Raw genomic sequence first — 6,915 nt, 5'->3', positions numbered from 1 at the left:
TACATATCAATCCTCTGATAACGGAGGTTATTGACTTCAAGAAAAAGTTACTTACTTTTGGGTCATCTGAATCCCGGAGAATCATTCACATATCCTCTTGAATTTATCACTATTCGCCAATTGAAGAACTTAGCAAAGGATTAGTTCCTGTAAAGAGAATCGAGAATGTCTTGAATTCTACAGATATATGTGTTATTGTAATTATCACTAGCATCACAATTAGTAAATTATATGTATGTTAAAATTACACGCCCACAATATATCTACTAAAGACACAATGAATATAATATGTTGAAATAAATCTACATGTTCATCTCAAAATAACATGTAGAATTCAGAATACACAATTGGATCTGAACTAAATTTTTCATATCAGGGAGGTGTATTATGGATCCTTGATTTAATTGTTGCATTGGATGTTGGCAAGGATAATTGATTTTATGCTGCCTGCATAATGTGTCAGAAAAAAGCTAAACCAATAGGAGATCACTTTAGTTGTGATTCTTGTGTGAAGGAAGGGGTACTTGTATCTTTGAGGTATCTCTTTAATATACAATGTCTATGTAGTAAATTATCCATTTTGTCCAAATTTTTTAATTACCTTATTCAGTTATCAGGTTTGTATATTCCTTTTATTTATGTTGTTTTCTCATAACTCAAATTTTCTCATATATATTCTAAAAGCATATGTTACTGACAGTAGTGGTAGCCTATACATCGTTATTTGGGAGAATGAGGCCAAATCAATAGTTGAAATGGAAGCCAAAACTGTTAGAGCTAAATGCCAAGTCAATTACACTTTACTAATAAATGATTTTATAGTCCCACCATTTTAAAATTCCGCTATAATATAAGTTAAAAAGCATTATCAATATTCATAAATTTAATTGGACTATTTTCCACGTCGATATAGGACGACAACTCCAATAACTATCCCAGCAACCATGATGTAATATTGGACAAGAATATGTTCAAGATCAATATTAAAGCTATCAATATCACTGAAAATAATGTGGTTTATAATGTTATAAGGATCTGTGATGACCATGATACTATAAAAAAGTTTACTCATAAGCTTGACGAAGATTTTGGATCTGTAAAATTTTTTGCATCATCAAATATTTTCTAGCATTTAGAGTCACGCTCACTTTATAAAAAATGTTAATATTCCAACTATTCTATTCATTTATGCTCCAGTTGGTGGATGATAGTTCAACTAACAATTCTTTTGCGCTTATTCATAGTCTTGGAGATGATCGTTCTATTTCTTTTGCTAAGTAATGTATCTTTATCTTCATCTTCTGTTACATAAATTTTAGATAAGAACACAAATCATAATTTATCTTTCTTTGGTGAAATAAAATAACCCAACATCTCTATTATCATTTATAGGAGTCAGTGAATAAAATAATTACCATCGGTAGCCTTAGGTCATCACAGAAGAGACTTTCAAGTGAGGTTATACAACAAATTGTTGTTGATCTTGACAAAGACAGATGCCCACAAACATCGGCTACAAAGGTGTTAAAGAGGAAAGAAAAAAAATTATGGACTAGAGATCGAATATGTTACTATATAGTATTATGACAACAGCCAGAGTTTTATTTTTTAAAATATTATTAGCACTACTTTATGTGTTATTTTGAAGGCATAGTTTAGGATTTATTTGTAATTTCTTAATCAAGATAGACTTTTATGAAGTTTAGCATCAGATGTTTATGATATTTGTCTTTCTTTATTGTGTTATGTAGCTTCCTTTAAGAACTAAGTCTATAACTATTTGATGATGAATCAATCAATTGGCTGTTTATATATTAATATCGAATATTAGTTTTTACCTATTGTTGTCTCTAAGCCTCTCATTAGCTTTAATTGTCTCTGTTTCACTAAAGAAATAGAATTACCAAATCTTATCAAAGAATAATAAAACGTTGTACAAAATTTAAAAAAGAATTTAAAGTATATATTTAACACCTCTAAAAAAATATAAATGTAAATATTGTTCACAATTGAAGCACTCTAAACAAAAAAAAAATTTCAAATATAAAAGTACTAGCTTTTCAAAAGGCACAGAAATATTAGAGTGCCTGAGTTATATTCACATGTACTTTTCAATAACTCTCACCAAATATCACCAACTCAATACAACTTATCTTTTTATGTCTAATTTATATTTAACATAGCTCTCACTTTTTCTCAGTTGCTCCATAAATTGTTAGCCTATAAGAATTTAATCATAATTAATGAGTATATGATTCACAAAATTTTAAAAAAAATCTATTAAAAATACAATCAAATTTTATAGTTAATGAAATCCAGATCTAAAATGAGAAATTAAAATACTGTTCAGTAAAATTTAAAATGGAAGAGTTAAGTAAAGCTACTACATCTTCATTGAATAACGAACCCCCACTTTGTTAATATATACCTGATACTATTTTCTTGATAGCATAATTTATTTATAACATTTCCTAACAATATCACAACAAATGAATCAGTGCTAGATTTTGAAGTATATATTTAAAAATTCACATCCATTCAAGTTAAGTATAAATATTTAAAAAATATTTTAACTCTGTTATGTTGTGTTTCAAATTTTTTTTGTCTTATTTATAATCTTTCAGATATTAAAATGGCAATAATTAAATTAAATTAAGCCATATAATTTACACTGACAATAATATAAAATTACTATAATTGAATTAATAAATGAAACTAATATGCAACAAGTCAATTAACTTAGAGCAAGAAAAAAGAATTTTGAGCAAAGTAAAAAAAGCAATACGAGCACATATTACATTATTCTGTATATGTTAAAGAAATATATAAACATTAATTCATGTTACAAAAATTTTGTTTTCATTAATTTTTAGCTAACTATGAATTTAATTATCTATCTTATTCGATAATACTCTTATTACTATTTTCTATTATACCTATATCTTCAATATAATTTATTGGATTACTATTGTGAAGTGACATTTTCTTTAATCAATGATCCTTGACAGTTATGAGTTATAGACCTTCATGAATAAATAATGAAATAAATGTTCTCAACTATTTAATAGGTCAAAAAAGAGATTTCTTAATAAAGATTTAGATTTTGTGAATCAAATTCTAATGTCTTAACCTCACACTAATATGGGTGAACAATGTCAATAGATATCTTTTAACATAATAGTTGGATTGAAAAATTTTACCTGAATTGTAGAAAATAAAATTTTTTATGTAGATCTACTAATACAAAAAACCAAGTGTAGTACGAAACTAATGAATCCACCTCTATTTTTAGAAGAAAGCACCTCCAATATTTAATGTATCTTAATGGGCAGTCCATGAATATTTTAGATACTAACTCAAGAAACTTCAGATACTACCAATAAAATTACCATATACTAAATTTTTAATGGTAGTAAACCTTTTATTCTATGAGGCTCAATATAATCTAAGGTTAACTTATGAATCATGCATTATACATGCATAATATCTTAAAATATCTTCCTCTATATTATCATATCTTAATCCTATTTTTTGCATCAAACTTGTCATTATATTGATGTGATTCAATGAAAACATTAAATAAAAAATTTTAAAAAATAAATGTTAAAGTATTTATAGCTTCTACTTTTATTCAAATTATGCCACTAAATTTGCCATATAGAATATATATATACTATTTTTTGTTATCTCTACATCTTCAACACAATTTATTGGGTTATTACTGTAAAATGACATTTTCTTTCATCAACCACCCTTTACGTATTCTGAGTTATAGTGCTTCATGAATGAAGAATGAAATAAATTTTTTGGACTGTCTAATAGGTCAGAATAAATAATTCTTACTAACGACTAAGATTTTGTGAATCAAATTCCAATATCATGACCTTATAGTACTATTAGTAAACAGTCTCAATAGATATCTATTAATAATACACTGATTAATAAACTATTTAAATGATTAGATACAGAAGAAGTAACACAAATTTTAATTCGTCTTGGACACATACTGCTATATTTTCTTCTTAAATATAAAAATTTAATTGAAAATAGTAGTTACTGCTATTGTTTAAAACTACCTAAACCTCTTCGTGGAAGCTACCAATTTGTAAAATACTATCTCAAAAATATTATTTGATTTTTACTAATTTTATTTCATGTTAGTTTTAGCAGATTCCATCTTCCTATAATTTTTTTCAAAAGATTCATTATGTGATTCTCCTTTTAAGTTTGTTTTTAAATAATTATATTTATATAGAAACAAATTATACAAACAAGATCTCAATAAGTTACCAACTAATACTCTGACAACAATAGATAAGAAAGCAATTAATAGATGCAAATGAATAGAAGAATCCAACTTTTACTATAATTCATATATCCAGAATGTAAATAAGATACTAGCTCCAGCAATTTCAGATACTACTAATACGATCATCACATACTTCATTTTCAATGACATTAGACCTTTTTTTTAGGCTCAATACAGTCGAAGGTAGACTCATTAATTATGTACTATCCAAGCATGAAATGCATTTTCTTATCAATGAAAGGTATTTTAATTCAAATATCATATTCATACAGAAAATTTTTTATATTACAGCACAAAAGGTTTCCTATAGTTTAGGTTCTAATACCTAAGTGTTAGTCTTAATCATAAATCTATGCTACATAGATGCATTATCACCCAAGTCTTACTAAATATATAAATTCAAATTTAATACTATACATCAGTCGTATACTATCTACTATCGAAGAAATTAAAGGATATGCATTTATTAATCACAATCCAAAATAACTAAATTAGTACTACTGGTGCACGAAATTGTGATCTCTAACAATGGTGCTCAACTTGGTATGCGCGTTTATAACTCAGCACTTTCTTCACAACTTCACACAACTAACCAACAAGTGCATTGGGTCGTCCAAGTAATAAACCTTACGTGAGTAAGGGTCGATCCCACGGAGATTGTTGGTATGAAGCAAGCTATGGTCATCTCGTAAATCTCAGTTAGGTGGATTCAAATAGTTATAGTGGTTTTCGAATATAATAATAAATAAACAAAAAATAAGGATAGAGATACTTATGTAATTCATTGGTGGGAATTTCAGATAAGCGCATGAAGATACTTTATTCCTGTTGAATCTCTGCTTTCCTACTGCTCTCATCCAATCCTTCATACTCCCTTCCATGGCAAGCTGTATGTAGGGCATCACTATTGTCAATGGCTACTTCCCATCCTCTCAGTGAAAAAGGTCCAAATGCTCTTGTTACAGCACGGCTAATCATCTGTCGGTTCTCGATCATGTCGGAATAGAATCCATTGATTCTTTTGCGTTTGTCATCACGCCCAACAATCGCGAGTTTGAAGCTCGTCACAGTCATTCAATTCCTGAATCCTACTCGGAATACCACAGACAAAGTTTAGACCTTCTGGATTCTCAGGAATGGCCGCCAATAATTCTAGCTTATACCACGAAGATTCTGATCAAGGAATCCAAGAGATATGCGCTCGTTCTAAGGTAGAACGGAAGTGGTTGCCAATCACGCGTTCATAAGGATGGATGATGATGAGTGTCACGGATCATCACATCCATCAGGTTGAAGTGCAACGGATATCTTAGAACAAGAATAAACTGAATTGAATAGAAAATAGTAGTAATTGCATTAAAACTCGAGGTACAGCAGAGCTCCACACCCTTAATCTATGGTGTGTAGAAACTCCACCGTTGAAAATACATAAGTGATGAAGGTCCAGGCATGACCGAATGGCCAGCCCCCATGAATGATCAAAAGACCGAATGGTCAAGAGACTGTATTGTCAAAAGACACCTAGTACACTAGTAAAAAGTTCTATTTATACTAAACTAGTTACTAGGGTTTACAGAAATAAGTAATTGATGCAGAAATCCACTTCCGGGGACCACTTGGTGTGTACTTGGGCTGAGCTTGAGCTTTACACGTGCAGAGGCTTTTCTTGGAGTTAAACGCCAAGTTGTAACGTGTTTTTGGCGTTTAACTCTGGGTTATGACGTGTTTCTGGCGTTTGAGTCCAGAATACAACATGGAATTGGCGTTGAACGCCAGTTTACGTCATCTAATCTCGAATGAAGTATGGACTATTATATATTGTTGGAAAGCTCTAGATGTCTACTTTCCAACGCTATTGAGAGCGCGCCATTTAGAGTTCTGTAGCTCCAGAAAATCCATTTCGAGTGCAGGGAGGTCAGAATCCAACAGCATCAGCAGTCCTTTGTCAGACTCTTTATCAGAGTTTTGCTCAGGTCCCTCAATTTCAGCCAGAAAATACTTGAAATCACAAAAAAACACACAAACTTATAGTAAAGTCCAAAAATGTGAATTTTACATAAAAACTAATGAAAACATCCCTAAAAGTAGCTAGATCCTACTAAAAACTACCTAAAAACAATGCCAAAAAGAGTATAAATTATCCGCTCATCACAACACCAAACTTAAATTGTTGCTTGTCCCCAAGCAACTGAAAATCAAATAGGATAAAAAGAAGAGAATATACTATAAATCCCAAAATATCAATGAATATTAGTTCTAATTAGATGAGCGGGACTTGTAGCTTTTTGCTTCTGAACAGTTTTGGCATCTCACTTTATCCTTTGAAGTTCAGAATGATTGGCTTCTATAGGAACTCAGAGTTCAGATAGTGTTAATTGATTCTCCTAGTTAAGTATGTTGATTCTTGAACACAGCTATTTTTATGACTCTTGGCCGTGGCCCTAAGCACTTTGTTTTCTAGTATTACCACCGGATACATAAATGCCACAGACACATGACTGGGTGAACCCTTTTAGATTGTGACTCAGCTTTGCTAAAGTCCCCAGTTAGAGGTATCCAGAGCTCTTAAGCACACTCTTTTTGCTTTGGATCACGACTTTAACCAC

The sequence above is a fragment of the Arachis stenosperma genome, chromosome 9, assembly GCF_014773155.1.
Source record: "Arachis stenosperma cultivar V10309 chromosome 9, arast.V10309.gnm1.PFL2, whole genome shotgun sequence".
NCBI classification, from domain to species: Eukaryota; Viridiplantae; Streptophyta; class Magnoliopsida; order Fabales; family Fabaceae; genus Arachis; species Arachis stenosperma.
Note: the sequence above shows the minus strand (reverse complement) of the source record.